Below are 19,816 nucleotides of genomic sequence, written 5' to 3'. Positions count from 1 at the left end.
TGAAATTAAAAATACTCTAGATGGGATCAATAGCAGAATAACTGAGGCAGAAGAAAGGATAAGTGACCTGGAAGATAAAATGGTGGAAATAACTACTACAGAGCAGGATAAAGAAAAAAGAATGAAAAGAACTGAGGACAGTCTCAGAGACCTCTGGGACAACATTAAATGCACCAACATTCGAATTATAGGGGTCCCAGAAGAAGAAGAGAAAAAGAAAGGGACTGAGAAAATATTTGAAGAGATTATAGTTGAAAACTTCCCTAATATGGGAAAGGAAATAGTTAATCAAGTCCTGGAAGCACAGAGAGTCCCATACAGGATAAACCCAAGGAGAAACACGCCAAGACACATATTAATCAAACTGTCAAAAATTAAATATAAGGAAAACATATTAGAGGCAGCAAGGGAAAAACAACAAATAACACACAAGGGAATCCCCATAAGGTTAACATCTGATCTTTCAGCAGAAACTCTGCAAGCCAGAAGGGAGTGGCAGGATATACTTAAAGTGATGAAGGAGAAAAACCTACAACCAAGATTACTCTACCCAGCAAGGATCTCATTCAGATTCGATGGAGAAATTAAAACCTTTACAGACAAGCAAAAGCTGAGAGAGTTCAGCACCACCAAACCAGCTTTACAACAAGTGCTAAAGGAACTTCTCTAGGCAAGAAACACAAGAGAAGGAAAACACCTACAATAACAAACCCAAAACATTTAAGAAAATGGGAATAGGAACATACATATCGATAATTACCTTGAATGTAAATGGATTAAATGCTCCCACCAAAAGACACAGGCTGGCTGAATGGATACAAAAACAAGACCCATATATATGCTGTCTACAAGAGACCCACTTCAGACCTAGAGACACATACAGACTGAAAGTGAGGGGATGGAAAAAGATATTCCATGCAAATGGAAATCAAAAGAAAGCTGGAGTAGCAATTCTCATATCAGACAAAATAGACTTTAAAATAAAGACTATTACAAGAGACAAAGAAGGACACTATATAATGATCAAGGGATCGATCCAAGAGGAAGCTATAACAATTGTAAATATTTATGCACCCAACATAGGAGCACCTCAATACATAAGGCAAATACTAACAGCCATAAAAGGGGAAATCGACAGCAACACAATCATAGTAGGGGACTTTAACACCCCACTTTCACCAATGGACAGATCATCCAAAATGAAAATAAATAAGGAAACACAAGCTTTAAATGATACATTAAACAAGATGGACTTAATTGATATTTATAGGACATTCTACCCAAAAACAACAGAATACACATTTTTCTCAAGTGCTCATGGAACATTCTCCAGGATAGATCATATCTTGGGTCATAAATCAAGCCTTGGTAAATTTAAGAAAATTGAAATCGTATCAAGTATCTTTTCCGACCACAACGCTATGAGACTAGATATCAATTACAGGAAAAGATCTGTAAAAAATACAAACACATGGAGGCTACACAATACGCTACTTAATAACGAAGTGATTACTGAAGAAATCAAAGGGGAAATCAAAAAATACCTAGAAACAAATGACAATGGAGATACGACGACCCAAAACCTATGGGACGCAGCAAAAGCAGTGCTAAGAGGGAAGTTTATAGCAATACAAGCCTACCTCAAGAAACAGGAAACATCTCGAATAAACAACCTAACCTTGCACCTGAAGCAATTAGAGAAAGAAGAACAAAAAAACCCCAAAGCCAGCAGAAGGAAAGAAATTATAAAGATCAGGTCAGAAATAAATGAAAAAGAAATGAAGGAAACAATAACAAAAATCAATGAAACTAAAAGCTGGTTCTTTGAGAAGATAAACAAAATTGATAAACCATTAGCCAGACTCATCAAGAGAAAAAGGGAGAAGACTCAGATCAATAGAATTAGAAATGAAAAAGGAGAAGTAACCACTGACACTGCAGAAATACAAAAGATCATGAGAGATTACTACAAGCAACTCTATGCCAATAAAATGGACAACCTGGAAGAAATGGACAGATTCTTAGAAATGCACAAACTGCCGAGACTGAACCAGGAAGAAATAGAAAATATGAACAGACCAATCACAAGCACTGAAATTGAAACTGTGATTAAAAACCTTCCAACAAACAAAAGCCCAGGACCAGATGGCTTCACAGGTGAATTCTATCAAACATTTAGAGACGAGCTAACACCTATCCTTCTCAAACTCTTCCAAAATATTGCAGAGGGAGGAGCACTCCCAAACTCATTCTACGAGGCCACCATCACCCTGATACCAAAACCAGACAAAGATGTCACAAAGAAAGAAAACTACAGGCCAATATCACTGATGAACATAGATGCAAAAATCCTCAACAAAATACTAGCAAACAGAATCCAACAGCACATTAAAAGGATCATACACCATGATCAAGTGGGGTTTATCCCAGGAATGCAAGGATTCTTCAATATACGCAAATCAATCAATGTGATACACCATATTAACAAATTGAAGGAGAAAAACCATATGATCATCTCAATAGATGCAGAGAAAGCTTTCGACAAAATTCAACACCCATTTATGATAAAAGCCCTGCAGAAAGTAGGCATAGAGGGAACTTTCCTCAAAATAATAAAGGCCATATATGACAAACCCACAGCCAACATTGTCCTCAATGGTGAAAAACTGAAACCATTTCCACTAAGATCAGGAACAAGACAAGGTTGCCCACTCTCACCACTATTATTCAACATAGTTTTGGAAGTGTTAGCCACAGCAATCAGAGAAGACAAAGAAATAAAAGGAATCCAAATCGGAAAAGAAGAAGTAAAGCTGTCACTATTTGCAGATGACATGATACTATACATAGAGAATCCTAAAGATGCTACCAGAAAACTCCTAGAGCTAATCCATGAATTTGGTAAAGTAGCAGGATACAAAATTAATGCACAGAAATCTCTTGCATTTCTATACACTAATGACGAAAAATCTGAAAGTGAAATTAAGAAAACACTCCCATTTACCATTGCAACAAAAAGAATAAAATATCTAGGAATAAACCTACCTAAGGAGACAAAAGACCTGTATGCAGAAAATTATAAGACACTGATGAAAGAAATTAAAGATGATACAAATAGATGGAGAGATATACCATGTTCTTGGATTGGAAGAATCAGCATTGTGAAAAAGACTCTACTACCCAAAGCAATCTACAGATTCAATGCAATCCCTATCAAACTACCACTGGCATTTTTCACAGAACTAGAACAAAAAATTTCACAATTTGTATGGAAACACAAAAGACCCCGAATAGCCAAAACAATCTTGAGAACGAAAAATGGAGCTGGGGGAATCAGGCTCCCTGACTTCAGACTATATTACAAAGCTTCAGTAATCAAGACAGTTTGGTACTGGCACAAAAACAGAAATATAGATCAATGGAACAGGATAGAAAGCCCAGAGATAAACCCACACACATATGGTCACCTTATCTTTGATAAAGGAGGCAAGCATATACAGTGGAGAAAAGACAGCCTCTTCAATAAGTGGTGCTGGGAAAATTGGACAGGTACATGTAAAAGTATGAAATTAGAACCCTCCCTGACACCATGCACAAAAATAAACTCAAAATGGATTAAAGACCTAAGTGTAAGGGCAGACACTATCAAACTCTTAGAGGAAAACATAGGCAGAACACTCTATGACATACATCACAGCAAGATTCTTTTTGACCCAGCTCCCAGAGAAATGGAAATAAGAACACAAATAAACAAATGGGACCTAATGAAACTTAAAAGCTTTTGCACAGCAAAGGAAACCATAAACAAGACCAAAAGACAACCATCAGAATGGGAGAAAATATTTGCAAATGAAGCAACTGACAAAGGATTAATCTCCAAGATTTACAAGCAGCTCATGCAGCTCAATAACAAAAAAACCAACAACCCAATCCAAAAATGGGCAGAAGACCTAAATAGACATTTCTCCAAAGAAGATATACAGATTGCCAACAGACACATGAAAGAATGCTCAACATCATTAATCATTAGAGAAATGCAAATCAGAACTACAATGAGATATCATCTCACACCGGTCAGAATGGCCATCATCAAAAAATCTAGAAACAATAAATGCTGGAGAGGGTGTGGAGGAAAGGGAACCCTCTTGCACTGTTGGTGGGAATGTAAATTGATACAGCCACTATGGAGAACAGTATGGAGGTTCCTGAAAAAACTACAAATAGAACTACCATACGACCCAGCAATCCCACTACTGGGCATATACCCTGAGAAAACCATAGGTCAAAAAGAGTCATGTACCAAAATGTTCATTGCAGCTCTATTTACAATAGCCAGGACATGGAAGCAACCTAAGTGTCCATCGACAGATGAATGGATAAAGAAGATGTGGCACATATATACAATGGAATATTACTCAGCCATAAAAAGAAATGAAATGGAGGTATTTGTAATGAGGTGGATGGAGTTAGAGTCTGTCATACAGAGTGAAGTAAGTCAGAAAGAGAAAAACAAATACAGTATGCTAACACATATATACGGAATCTAAGGAAAAAAAAAAAAAAGGCCATGAAGAACCTAGTGGCAAGACGAGAATAAAGACACAGACCTACTAGAGAATGGACTTGAGGATATGGGGAGGGGGTGGGGTGAGATGTGACAGGGTAAGAGAGTGTCATGGACATATATACACTACCAAATGTAAAATAGATAACTAGTGGGAAGCAGCCGCATAGCACAGGGAGATCAGCTTGGTGCTTTGTGACCACCTAGAGGGGTGGGATGGGGAGGGTGGGAGGGAGGGAGATGCAAGAGGGAAGAGAAATGGGAACATATTGTATATGTATAACTGATTCACTTTGTTATAAAGCAGAAGCTAACACACCATTGTAAGGCAATTATACTTCAATAAAGATGTTTAAAAAAAAAAAAATCTAGAAACAATAAATGCTGGAGAGGGTGTGGAGGAAAGGGAACACTCTTGCACTGTTGGTGGGAATGTAAATTGATACAGCCACTATGGAGAACAGTATGGAGGTTCCTTAAAAAACTACAAATAGAACTACCATACGACCCAGCAATCCCAATACTGGGCATATACCCTGAGAAAACCATAGGTCAAAAAGAGTCATGTACCAAAATGTTCATTGCAGCTCTATTTACAATAGCCAGGACATGGAAGCAACCTAAATGTCCATCGACAGATGAATGGATAAAGAAGATGTGGCACATATATACAATGGAATATTACTCAGCCATAAAAAGAAATGAAATGGAGGTATTTGTAATGAGGTAGATGGAGTTAGAGTCTGTCATACAGATTGAAGTAAGTCAGAAAGAGAAAAACAAATACAGTATGCTAACACATATATACGGAATCTAAGGGAAAAAAAAAAAAAAAAAGGCCATGAAGAACCTAGTGGCAAGACGGGAATAAAGACACAGACCTACTAGAGAATGGACTTGAGGATATGGGGAGGGGGTGGGGTGAGACGTGACAGGGTAAGAGAGTGTCATGGACATATATACACTACCAAATGTAAAATAGATAACTAGTGGGAAGCAGCCGCATAGCACAGGGAGATCAGCTCGGTGCTTTGTGACCACCTAGAGGGGTGGGATGGGGAGGGTAGGAGGGAGGGAGATGCAAGAGGGAAGAGAAATGGGAACACATTGTATATGTATAACTGATTCACTTTGTTATAAAGCAGAAGCTAACACACTATTGTAAGGCAATTATACTTCAACAAAGATGTTTAAAAAAAAAAAAAAAAAAAAAGAATCTTCCTTTAAAGCCCTTGACCTGAAAATGACAGTTAAACAATCATCCTAGCAAAGAATTTTAATAGCTACTTAAGATATGGGAAAAGACTTAGACTACAAACAGATAAATGAAACTTAGTGTAAGAAAAAAGATATCATTTTGCCTAAAATATTTTGATATTTCTAAAAGATTTTACAACCCAATATTAGCAGAATACAGGGCTACAAATCTCTCAAGACCCTGATTTTGGGAATCTAAGAATATTCTGAAAAGCCATAACACAGTGCATACTCTACCCACTGAAAACTCTTAGATTCATTCACCTGACCATATTCCAGTTCAACAAATCTATCATTTAAGAAATCAGAACTATGGATCAAGATATATAGACAAACAGCTTTTAACTTTGTAAATTTTACCAACCTCAATTAAGGAAATGAGTGACCAAATGATTATGATGTAAGTTCAAATAAAAAAAAAATAGATTTTTATATTCAACAAATTTCAAATACTATAATTATAAATGTATTTTACTGAAAAAATACATCAAATGTTAGAAGTGCTAAACTCGGGGTGGTAACACTGTAATTAATGGTTCTTTTCTTCTTTACACTTGTGGATAGTTTAAATGTTTCCACAAGAAGCATTTAATAATTTTTTATATATTCAAAATATAATGGAAAATAGCAAAAACAGACAGCAAAACACATACTCAGTACTATGGTAATTTGGGGGACAAAATGTGAGCCTAGAAATATTAAGATTAGATGAATTATTTGTTCATATTCCTTTCCTTTGGCCTGCATATCTTCATATTCTCTTGTTTTTATAATCAAAATAAATTATAGAATATTACAATCTTTACAGTGACCGAAAAATTACTAAGATGTTTTTGAAAAGGAAATGTAATGTGAAGATGTGTTATTTTCTTTCTCATTACAAAACTAATTCTTGGCAACACCAAAATTGGGTGCTGATTGCTCCAGATCTCTGAGTATTGGGCAGGCTTCTGTCCCTCTCAGCTACTGCGTATTTCCAACACACAGCACACTGTTACAGAGAAGCTAGAACTTCAAAACTATTTGTTAAATTAATTCCACATATTCTGTCTACACCAATGGAAGGTTGAGTCCTGACTGGTTAGCAGAAACTCACTCATGTGATATTAGAGATACTTCCCCTTCAGCCAGAGCACAGACTCCAAATAAAATGGGGAGTTTTCCATTAACTTCAATATGTATTCTTCTTACCTCTAACTTGATAGTATATAACCTTGGGAAAACTACTTAAACATTTTAATATTATTTCTCTCATTTTCAAAATGAAGACAGCATTATCTAATTTTTAGGATTACTATATTAAGTAGGTAAACGTTAATATAACATTTAGTTTGTTATATGAACTGCAGGTTAGTTATATTAACATTTACCTACTTAATATAGTAATCCTAAAAGTTCATCTGAATATATGATGAAACAAATTGAGTTCAACCATATTGTACACTTTTGTAACTCATTGACTTTTTTTTAATATGACTGCATGTCTTCAATTTTAAAGGAGTAATCTTGTTTTATATTTTTATCTTGAGGAATTTGAAATAACAATACTTCATTCTTTTTTTGCGGGTTATTTTGGTGAATCACTCATAGTGAAATCATACAAAACTTTTTTTACACCATGTCCATTTAATTATCTTCTTGGCAGAAACTGTTAACAAGATTGTGAAATGCAATAGATTTTTAATAGCTAAATAAATTAAAATGTTGCAATCAAGGCCCTTCAATACATCTAGTTTCCATTGTAAAACAGAATTTTAATATGCCATATATTTTCTCTATTGTAGCACTGAATATGAATTTGTAATAGGGATTTTAATTTGTATCACTATCATGAGGAAATGAAGAGATATGGGTTACTGTATATTTGTTTTCTTAACAGATCTTTTAAAATAATGAAGAATATTTTATGAAATACTAATGTATAAACAGAAAATTGAGACTTCCCGTGATGAAAGAATTTATCAAGGCTTTCAAATGGTGATAAATTAAGTTGAAAAAGACACAAAAGGAGCCAAAAAAATACTTTAATTTTAAATAGTGTGCATAGATATTACACACAAATAGAAACTTGTATAAGTGCATTGGGAATCATCCTTATAGTCTGAGTCATAAAGCAAGTCTCAAAAAAATTTCAACAGGTTGAATTTACATAGAGTATGTTCTATGACAACAAAGGAATAAGCTGGAAATCATAATAAAAAGATACCTAGAATATGCTCAAATACTTGGAAAATAAATGATGTATGTGTAAATAATCCATGGGTCAAAAAAAAAATTTCAAAGAAGAATAGAAACTATTTTGTACTGAGTAATGACAATATGACATATCAAAACCAGTGTAATATAGCTAACATTGATCATTTGAAAATAAATCACAAAAAGTTAAGAACAAAAACTTTTAAATGAAAGAAGAAAAATATGATAAAGAAAACAGCAGAAATTATGAGAGAAAAAAAATACAAATTAGACAAAATATCTGAAGTCAGAGTTGATTCTATGAGAAGAGCAATAAAATTGATAAAACTCAATGAACAAAAAGCAGTTGCATTTCCACACACTAACAATGAACAATTTAATAAGGAAATTAAGAAAATAATTTATTTTACAATAGCACCAAAAATAATGAAATACTTAGGAATAAACTTAACCAAGGAAATGAAAGACTTATACACCGAAAACTACAAAACAATGCTGAAACACTGACACAAATAAATGGAAAGATATTTTGTGTTCATGGACTGGAAGGCTTAATACTGTTAAAATACCCATACTATCCAAAATAATCTACAGATTCAATGCAATACCTATCAAAACCCAATGACATTTTTTGCAGAAATAGAAAAAATAAAATCTAAAATTCATCTGGAATCAAAAAGAACCCCAAGTAGCCAAAACAATCTTCAGAAAGAATAACAAAGTGGTTGTGTCACACTTCCTGATTTCAAAACATATTGCACACCTACAGTAATCAAAACAGTATGGCACTGGCATAAAAACAGACATATATATGAATGGAATAGAAAAGAGAGCCTAGAAAGAAACCTGCACATATATGGTCAAATCATCTTTGCCAAGGGTGTCTAGCCTACATAATAGAAAATGGATAGTCTTTTCAACAAATGGTGCTGAGAAAACTGTATATACACTTGCAAAGGAATGATTTTGAAGTCTTATCTTATACCATATACAAAAATTAACTCAAAACGAATCAAAGACCTAAACATGAGACTTGAAACTATCAAACTCCTAGAAGAAAATATAAAGGAAAATCTGTGTAACACTGGATTTGGCAATAATTTCTTGTATAAAACCAAAAGCACAGGCAACAAACAAAAAATAGGTAAATGGAACTACATCAAACTTAAAAACTGTACACAGCAAAGGAAACAACAGAGTAAAAAAAGCAACCTATGGAATGGGAGAAAATATTTGCAAACCACATATCTGATAAGGGGTTTTATATCTAGAATATATAAAGAACTCCTATAACTGAACAACAACAACCAAGAAACTCAAATAACCCAAGCAAAAATTAGGTAAAGAACTTGAACACACATTACTCCAAAGAAGATATATAAATGGCCATCAAGCACATGAAAAAATGCTCAATATCACTAATTACCAGGGAAATGCAAGTCAAAACCACAATCAGATCACCTCACTCTCTTTAGGATGGCCACTGTCAAAAAAACAGAAAATAACAAGCATTGGCAATGCAGTGGAGAACTTGGAACCACTGTTGGGAGTATGTAAAATGATGCAACTGCTATGGAAAACAGTATGGAGTTTCCTCAAAAAAGTAAAGATAGAATTACTACATGATTCAGCAATTCATTTTTTGGGTATATATCTAAAAGAATTGAAAACAGGATCTCAAAGAGATATTTGTATACATGTGTTCACTGCAGTCTTATTCACAATAGCCAAAAGGTGGAAGCAACCCAAGGGTCCACCGACAGATGAATGGATAAATAAAATGTGTTATATGTGTACAATAAAGTATTATTCATCCTTAAAGGAGAAGGAGATCTGTCATATACCATAACATGGATGAAACTTGAGGACATTATGCTAAGTTAAATAAGCTAACCACGATAAAACAAATACTGCATGATTCCATTTATACTGAGGTATGTGAAATGGTCAAACTCTTAGAAACGGATAGTAGAATGGTATTTGCCAGGAGCTATGGGGGAAGGGAGAAAAGGAAAGTTGCTGTTCAAAAGATGAAGAGTTTCAGTTTTTCAAGATGAAAAATTTATAGAAATCTGTTGCACAACAATGTACATATATTAGTTAACACTACTGTTCACTTAAAATGGCTAAAATGGTAATTTTGTTATGTGTTTTTACCACAATAAAATTAAAAATTTGTAAGATTTTACCAAAGACCATAGACAGTATAAGAAGGTCAGAAAAAGAAATAAAGGATAGAATAATTGAAAATAAAGATTAGATTTTTCATTATTAGAGATTAAATTAAAGATTTTTCATTATTAGATGCAGTCTTCTTTAACAAAAAATAGTCTATTTGCTACCTAGAAACAATCCTAAGAAAGTTGGACAAGAACTTCCTGCCTAAAAATGATGAAATTTTGCATAAGATACTAAAACACATTATAATAACTGAAGAGATAGTCTATGTGTGAAGATAAGAAACCGTAATAAATATGTTAGTTCAACCCAAATTGACTTACACTTTTAATGCAATTCCAATAAAAATTCCAATACAATTCTTTAGTTATTTGAAATTATGATTTGAAAATTTATTTGGGAGACCCCATGGTCAATAATTACCAACATACTCCATTAAGAATTGTTATGAAGGTTTACTATATAGCTATAGTAATTGTATAGAACCCCTGAACTTATATGGAAACTTGATATATAACATGTTACAGATTATAGAGAAAGGAAGAATTTTCAATAATTAATGCGGAGACAGTTGGGACAAACAATGATGACGGTTCTTGAACTCTTATCTCACAGCCCACAGTAGAATGGAAAGGTATACAAGAAATGTGTGAAATTTTTGGATTGTTTTCATGGGCTTGCCATAGGGAAGGATTTCATAAACATACAAAAAATAATTATATTAACAATGCTTAAAAATTCACCACTGTGAAATTTAAAAAAGAAATTTGTTCATTAAAGGACATCTTTTAAAAGTGAAAACAAAAATCACAAATTGGGGAAAGATACCTGCAAATTAAATATCCACAAATAATTAATAGTAAGAAAATATGAAGCTCTCCATCAAATCAATAAACAGAACACCACCCAGTAGAAAGATGGGGCAAGAGACATGAATAGGCGTTTTCACAAAAAAGGAAATACAAATAGGTAGTAAGCATACAAAGATATGTTCAACCTATCACTAATCAGAGAAATGCAAGTTAAAACCAAAATGGGATATCATTTTACACTGAACAGAATAGCAAAAATGTAAATATCAAAGTTGGATCATACCAAATATTGGTGAGAATAGGGAGCACAATGAACACTTTCATACACAGTGTGCGGCCATGTAGATGTATACAGCAACTGTGTATGCAGTTGGGTGGATCTGTACTGTCAACTTAGCTACCCTGGAGTTATGTTTCCCAGCACCTCCTTGTATAGTCGTGAGTTAATGCAGCCACAAGGATCATTTGTGCAAGAGCTGGTAGGCAGAAGAAAAGCAGCAGCTACAATCTTTTTATGCTTGAAAGATCAGTTCAGAATACCCAGCACCAATACAGTTTACACATACTGTCACCCTCCCTTACCTGCTGGCTCACCAGGGTGGTGTGGGACACCAGTCGGCCTGCAGCTTCTATGGCTCCTGTGGCTCCTGCAGGATCCTTATTGAGCCAAGTGCTTGGTTAGCCCTGTGCCGAAGGACACCATGTTCTCCTGGAAGATATTCTCATCACGAAAGGTGAGGTCCTGGAGATAGAGGAAGAGGAGGTTTCAGTTCATCCTCTGCTCTACTTAACATCACCTTCCCTTCCTGACTGCCTGCCCTGCTGGCTTTAGACTCTGATACCAGACACAAAACAAGAGCTTTATAAAGACTGTTTAACCAGTTCCCACAAGTGCATAAGGTCAAACTCTTAAAATAAATCTCTTATTGTATATATTATATCACTTGTATGGTTCTGCTTCTTTGAGTTAAACTTGATTGTTTCAGCTGATTATGAAATGGAAATAATAATACAAGTTATAGCAAGAATGGCTTAATATATCACTATTAATGAAAAATACCAACTTCGTCTTTTTTTCCTATTACATCTATTTAAGGACAAAAAACACACAAAATTCACCTTTTATTTATAACTAATGCTTAATGTCTATGTGCTTGCTTTCTACTGAACTTTACTCAGGTCAAATTTATCATTGGCAGGAAGCATAATTCTTAGTAATGCTAGGTGCTTCCTCCCAGAAAAGTGGATGCCACCAACAGGGGTGAAGTATCCAGGGAACCTGGGGCCAATTTAGCTGTCACCTGACAGCCACAGAGTATTTGTGCAGATACCAAAGGACTCATCTGAGAAGCAGCATCCTAGGAAGAAATCAAAGCCAGGCAGAGAATCCAATACCCAAAGCCAATCTAAAGGAGTTAAACAGATAAGAAGAACACAAGTGAGACAAAAAGATTTAAGAGGAGGGACAAGGAAAGAAAACGAGTGTAAATTTGAGAGGTAAGCCTGGAGGAATCCTCTGAGGAAAGGGAGCCAGCTGTGGCCAGTAAGGGCAAGAGAGCAAGTCACAGCTGTGATTTTCCATTTTTACATATTTTCATAAAGCACCTCTACTCCTTACATGTACCACAGAAGATTTTTGGGGATCCTAAGGACATGTTGACCTGAGGAAAGCATTACAAATATGCTACTTGTAAACTTAAGTGATAGATCAGTTAAACCATTAATGATGACCTACATAAACCTCATATATGTGGATTTCAGTATTTTGATCAATGTATTGATTATCCTAGTATTCTGGCATTGTGCTATAGACAGACAGCCATTAAAAAATAAGTGGACTTCCCTGGTGGTGCAGTGGTTAAGACACAGGTTCGATCCCTGGTCCGGGAAGGTCCTATATGCCATGGAGCAACTAAGCCCGTGCGCCACAACTACTGAGCCTGCGTGCCACAACTACTGAAGCCCAAGCACCCTAGAGCCCACATGCCACAACTACTGAGCCCACGTGCTGCAACTACAGAAGCCCAGGCCTAGAGCCCGTGCTCCGCAACAAGAGAAGCCACCGCAATGAGAAGCCCTCTCTCCGCACCTGAAGAAAGCCCGTGTGCAACAATGAAGATCCAATGCAGCCAAAAATAAAAATAAATTTTTGTTTAATTAAAAAAAAATAAGCAATTACTTATAATGTTGCAAGGTATGAAAATATTGTTTCACACTGGTAAAATGAGATGTAATAATATGAATGTTTAATTCTAATAAATTTTGAAATATTTCTAAAGAAACACAAGTAAATACTATGATTCCAACTCTGACAAAAACACTATGTAGACTGTAACCAATACAAAAATGTCTTAACCCTGTATTTACATTAAAAAAAATTTTTTTTTTAATTTTCAACTTTTTCTTTCAAATTTTGGTTTCCACATTCATTGTACTTTCTGTTTTGATGCAAAAATCTGTTTCTTAAAATTGAGTGCTACAGATAATCAAAATTCTGCATTGTATTTTAAATTTAATCTAGAGCTAATTTTCTTCCACTTTTTTTTTTTTTTTTAAACAGAGAGCCTTTATTTATATTTCTAATTTTAAGGACTCTGCACAGGCCTATACTAGATTATTAGAGCTAGGATAGCAAAATGATAATTAGCGGGTTATCTCAAATTTTTGTGACTAAACAACCTTGATGGCAGGTATTAAAACGTATGTAGGGCTTCCCTGGTGGCGCAGTGGTTGGGAGTCTGCCTGCCAGTGCAGGGGACGCGGGTTCGGGCCCTGGTCTGGGGGGTTTCCGCGTGCCGCAGAGCGACTGGGCCCATGAGCCACAGCTACTGAGCCTGCGCATCTGGAGCCTGTGCCCCGCAACAGGGGAGGCCGCGACGGTGAGAGGCCCGCACACCGCGATGAGGGGTGGTCCCCGCTTGCCGCAACTGGAGAAGGTCCTCGCACAGAAACGAAGACCCAACACAGCCAAAAATAAAAATAAATAAATTTTTTTAAAAAGGATGTAAACTATTTTCTATAAGAATCATCCCAAAAAATGTTGTCTCTAATGATAAACTTCTACATCCTCAAGTTTATAATTCCACAGTCATTACTAAACAAACCTTTGAATATTAAACAAAGGCCCATTGTCCATTTTGGTGAACAGACATAACCAGAAACTCAATTTTAGAATAAGATTTAAGTATAAATTTTTTTAAGTACTAAGGGGAAAGAATTTGTTGTAACTGGGAAGTAAATACGTGCTAACCTTTTTTGTGTGTCTAAACAATGATAACCTAGACCTTTGCATTTTCAAAAGTATTTGTGACTCAGCTTCTCATAATCCCAAAAGTTCTCTAATAAAAATTTGTCAGTTTGGCTTCTACTATACCTTAATCAAGATTAAATGAATGATCTATAGTTTATAATAAATTAGACCCAGCATCTACAACCTTCTTTTCTAAATAGTTCATCAATTAGGTTTTACACTGGATTAAATTCCTGGCTTTCAGAGCAAAACTTCTCAAGTCTTAACCCCTGCAATTTATATAACAAAAATCAATATAAGTGCTCTTGTTAATGGTCTCAAAATTAGAAAACCAGAATATCTGGAACAGGAGACACAAGAATCCCAGGTTCAAGGGTACTGATCTTTGGTTTCCAACATCTTAGGGCTTCTGAATTATAATTGATCTCACACCACCCTCTCATAAACTGAAATATCTATTGGATTAGAACCCTGTGCATTGCAGAAATGTTTCTTTAACTCCCTAACTTTTTCACATAAGAACTGAAACACCACAAGACAGTGCAACTAATACAATTCCATAGCTATAAATATTACTATAATTCAAGTAGTATAAATGTTAGAGAATTTCATAGATAGGTGAAATAAATAATCTATTTAAGCCCTCTGACCTTTTCATGAGGGAATTAAAGACCCAAAATGAAAAGTGGACCCTAAGTCATAGACCTAAATTAAAAATTTGAACTATGACAGAGATACGTGATTCCAGGCTTAGATTATTGAGCAGTTGGTCCTATAAGCATAGAATTTTAGAGCAGGAAATCATCTAATTCAATCCCTTAATTTTATAGATGAGCAAACAAGGCTACAGGAGTTCCTAGGTTTGCTTAATTAAGACTATTCACAGAGTTTGTCAAATAGTCTCTGAAACCCTGAAAACATTTCCTATGCTTCCACATATACGTAGAAAGGACTGCCTTAATCTATATTCCTTGAGGAATCTTTTTTCTGGCAGCAGTTATTACTCTTCTATACTCTGAAGCCCAGATAATAAACTCATAGCTTTGTTTCAAAACAAGGGATATTTTCAAAAGCGATTTTCTAGTATCAAAATAGTAACTCAGTCAGCCAAAACCTACTTATTGAACCAGGCACTTTGTACTTGGTGTTCTTCTAGATTCAAGAATAAGGCAAAGACTGAAAGCAGTTTTCATTCTAGAAAGGGAGACAGGTGAGCCAAAACCTAACTACCAAGCAAAGCAAGCGAAATACACACGATTATTCCAAGTATTCATAAACGCTCTAAAATTCTAAACTCAAAAGTTGAGTCAGATTTCTTTCTAATCTGGATGACTTAACAACTAAAAAGCAATCACTAGTAAGTGGCCCAATAAACAGGGAGTTTTGGGAAGAACGATTTCTGTAGCAAATCATTTAGACTACCAATAATTGCTAGACGGGTTGTATGGTTTTTGATTTGTTTTTTTTTTTGTAATAAACTGTTTATTTTCCGTCAATCCTTATTTCCATTTTCTGTTAAAGAGCCTACAGAAAAACCGCTTAAGACTCCTCAGTGGAAGTTCTTACCCATCAGAGCTGCAGACCAGGCTTCAGTAGGAAACTGCTGCACAGACACAGAGGGGACCAGCACGCCTTCAGGCCCGTCTGCAACCTCGGGCCGGAGAGCAGTAAACCTGTAACCTGGAGCAGTCCGTCTAGCCTGAAATTCCTCCTTGGGCGCAGCCTTTCAGCAGCGGTCTACTCTTCCTTTTCAATCTCCTCTGGTTTTCTGCGGAAGCAGAGATCAGGCTGACCGCCTGAGGGGGGTCACGTGAGACGGTGCCACGGCGCATGCGTGGAAACTCCCAGGCCAGCATCACAACACGGGACCCACTGGGTGGGCTCCTTTTCTGTTGCACAGGTGGCAGTGGCCACAGAGCACAGAGGAGAGTCTTTATTACACAGAATGGTGACAAGACGCCTCTGTGAGAGGCTGGTTGTCAGCTCCGGGAGCAGTAACCACCAGAAGTCTCGGTTCTCGGAAAGCTGCCTGGATCCGGTTACTGAAGGTTCCGGGAGAGAAGCGGCCAGCAATAGGAGCAGCCCCCGTGGCGGCGGCAAACTTCAGCACAGCTCACTGACCAGTATTCCTGAAAGACATGGCCGTGACATCAGCTGGGTCTTCAGTGGCAACCACGGCACGAGCTGGCAGCAGAAGTTTCTCCAGGTTCTCCTCAGATTTATTCTGTAAATGCCATCACGTTTCCCTTTGTGCATGTACTGCTCCATTTGGAAGTCACGGTTGGTGCCACCTAAGTAAATCCCCACTGCAAGGAATTTAAGGACATTCTCCTCCTTCATTTGCAGGACATCACGGGCTCCACATATTATGAAAGTTTCCCTTTAAGTTATCACAGGAAACCAAGACACTGCCTGTAGAGACCCCTCTCTGGGTAGCACAGAAAGGTGAGTCCACATTTTTTTTAAAGCACCAAAGAGTTACCAGCAGCAGGAGAGCCAATTAAATGAAAACAGAAAAAAAAAGTCCCTTGAATTTGAAACTTTGAAACAAAACATATTCTCTCTCTCTCTCTCTCTCTCTCTCTCTCTCTCACACACACACACACACACACACATTAATCAGCAAATAAGAAAACAAAAGCAAATATGAGGAAAGTAAGAAACCTCATCCCACAAGAAATGCTATAAGAAATCTTGAGTTCATTGAATCAGTGACTAAGGAGAATATCTGATTCCAAAGAAAATACTTTTGAGTATTTTAGTATTATTCCTCCAAGATATTAGGTGTATACCGCCATTTTTATTTTTCCTCATTTCTAGGCACTTTTAAAAATTTAAATCTACACATTATTTTAATTTAAAACATTCTATTTTCCTATTAAGATTAATATAGGTATTTTTAGAAATACTTTGTATTAATCTATAGTTTAACACTGTATTCTCATATATTTTCCAAGAGTTCTTCAATTGGGTCACAGACATGTCACTGGGGTGCACCTTGGAGACGCTCAGAATCACCTGAAGACTACAGCTTGAATGGTCAAATTTTCACTTAGTGTAGGTGTAAGTCAGTAAAATTGAGAATGTAATTGTTAATAGTATATCATTTATACTCACTGGCTGGTAAATCTGGATGAAATTCAAATCATGCATATATTAGAAGACTCTGAATTGTCAAACTCTACACAGTTGGAGTAATTTTAACAATCATGAGCAGTTGCAGCAGCAACCCGTCTCTGGTGAAAACAACACCTGTCACCACTCGCCCCCAATTCCCCTGTGTAAATATGAATCTATGTTCCCGTTGTGTTAGCTGGCAGAGAATATGAAAATTCTCTGGTGGCCTTTGATACATTTCAACTTAGAAAAGAGAGCATGTTGCCGCGGTAAAGAAGAGATGGAAAGAAATTAATTGTACCCCCTAGAGATACCCTATAATTTTTATAATCTATAAAAAGAAATTATGCCATATAGACAGCTATAGAAATCTTCACAGCTATATATTGAATTATCGGTATTTTATAATTTTAATATTCTGGCAACAAGGCCAACTGCAAATTATATCCCGATTGTTTTAATTGACATCATACTGTCATAAAGAATATAAACGAAATGGAGAAATTACTTTCTAGTCAACTGTAAACAATTTTGTAATTCATTATCATTCAAAACAATGAGAAGACGACCCAGGGAACCCCAGGAAATACTAGTGAGAATGGATAGAGGCTAATGGAAGAGAAATAAACATACAAATGTTAAAGAAAAAAAAAAAATCAACTCTAAGACAAAAATAAACCAGTTATTAGGAGCAAGGTATGGTGGAATCAGTTTAACTAAAGCAATGGATAAAATTGAGGCAAGTAGTGAGACAGCAGGAACATACCCAATACAATCAGTAATCAAGAAGACATTGAAACGAGGCAACAGTGCCTTGGCAGAAAGGCTTACCTTTAAAGTGCATGACCAGCTCAGAATCATGTTTGAAGTGGAGGAACTAACACACTGGTGGGATATTGTGGGTTAAATCATATCTCCCTATATTCTGTAGAGCTATCTATTTAAAACCGGGCATGACATAAACAATTTGAGAAAAAATAATTACAAAATAAAAAAATATATATGAAAAACAAAGTGTAATAACTGCTTATGGTTTACTGGTATCTTAGGGAATTTAGACAAGCACAGATAAAAATGCTTCAATTCTAAATTTGCAAATGTGCTGATGATTATTTCATTGAATTTAATTAATGCATTGTCATTAAACCAAAAGCAAATCTAAGTATATCATTTATGATTCTACCTCCTTGAGAACTGGGATAGAGTTCATATTTAAATCTCATGCAGTATATCAGCCCTTGGCTACAAAGTTAACCCCCAAATCACCTACTATTTGCATCGCAGTTTGACTATGCATTTACTGTTTGTTCCATATGCTTTAACATTTGTGAAAAAAATGTTAATTTTTTTAAAAAAGAAGTCAATTCCCACTGTTGATGACTGAAACAAGGGAAAAATTAAGGCATCTAAGAAAGTGATAATCTTTAGGCAGAAAACATTTTTTTGGTTAAAATAAAACAATGAAATTTTAAATTCTGCAGTGGCTCCAGTTAATATCCTAAATGGACTTGTCATTCTTTCTGACCTGTACAGAGACAAATAAGAAAGCCTGCGAAACATCAAATGCTTCTGTCAATACTTTTTGGTAAAAACTATGTTATACGTGGTATCTTTTTTTTTTTCAACATCTTTACTGGAGTATATTTGCTTTACAATGTTGTGTTAGTTTCTGCTGTATAGCTGTATAACAAAGTGAATCAGCTATATGTATACATATATCCCCAAATCCCCTCCCTCTTGCGTCTCCCTCCCTCCCACCCTCCCTATCTCACCCCTCTGGGTGGTCACAAAGCACCGAGCTGATCTCCCTGTGCTATGTGGCTGCTTCCCACTAGCTATTTTACATTTGGTAGTGTATATATGTCCATGCCACTCTCTCACTTCTTCCCAGCTTACCCTTCGCCCTCCCCGTGTCCACAAGTCCATTCTCTACGTCTGTGTCTTTATTCCTGTCCTGCCCCTAGGTTCTGCAGAACCATTTGTTTTTAGATTCCATATATATGTGTTAACATACAGTATTTGTTTTTCTCTTTCCGACTTACTTCACTCTGTATGACAGACTCTAGGTCCATCCACCTCACTACAAATATCTCAATTTCGTTTCTTTTTATGGCTGAGTAATATTCCACTGTATATATGTACCACATCTTCTTTATCCATTCATCTGTCGATGGACACTTAGGTTGTTTCCATGTCCTGGCTATTGTAAATAGTGCTGCAATGAACATTGTGGTACATGACTCTTTTTGAATTATGGTTTTCTCAGGGTATATACACAATAGTGGGACTGCTGGGTCATATGGTAGTTCTATTTTTAGTTTTTTAAGCAACCTTCATACTGTTCTTCATAGAGGCTGTATCAATTCACATTCCCACCAACAGTGCAAGAGGGTTCCCTTTTCTCCACACCCTCGCCAGCATTTATTGTTTGTAGAATTTTTG

At 35.9% G+C, this 19,816-nt stretch overlaps 1 protein-coding gene across 1 annotated transcript in view; it reads right to left on the bottom strand.

The window, feature by feature from the left end:
- The window catches only part of MSR1 (macrophage scavenger receptor 1), a 369,659-nt gene extending 353,766 nt beyond the window's left edge, over positions 1-15,893 (bottom strand). Inside the window, exons 1-2 of the mRNA XM_068532055.1 lie at positions 15,824-15,893; positions 11,590-11,749 (exon numbers count right to left, since the gene is read on the bottom strand). The gene's annotated coding sequence lies outside the window, so the exon portion shown is untranslated. The remainder of the gene's footprint in view (positions 1-11,589; positions 11,750-15,823) is intronic.
- Positions 15,894-19,816: the final 3,923 nt, after the last annotated feature.

The sequence above is a fragment of the Eschrichtius robustus genome, chromosome 21, assembly GCF_028021215.1.
Source record: "Eschrichtius robustus isolate mEscRob2 chromosome 21, mEscRob2.pri, whole genome shotgun sequence".
NCBI lineage: Eukaryota > Metazoa > Chordata > Mammalia > Artiodactyla > Eschrichtiidae > Eschrichtius > Eschrichtius robustus.
The sequence above is the reverse complement of the archived record's forward strand: the minus strand, read 5'-3'. Positions and strand labels throughout refer to the sequence as shown.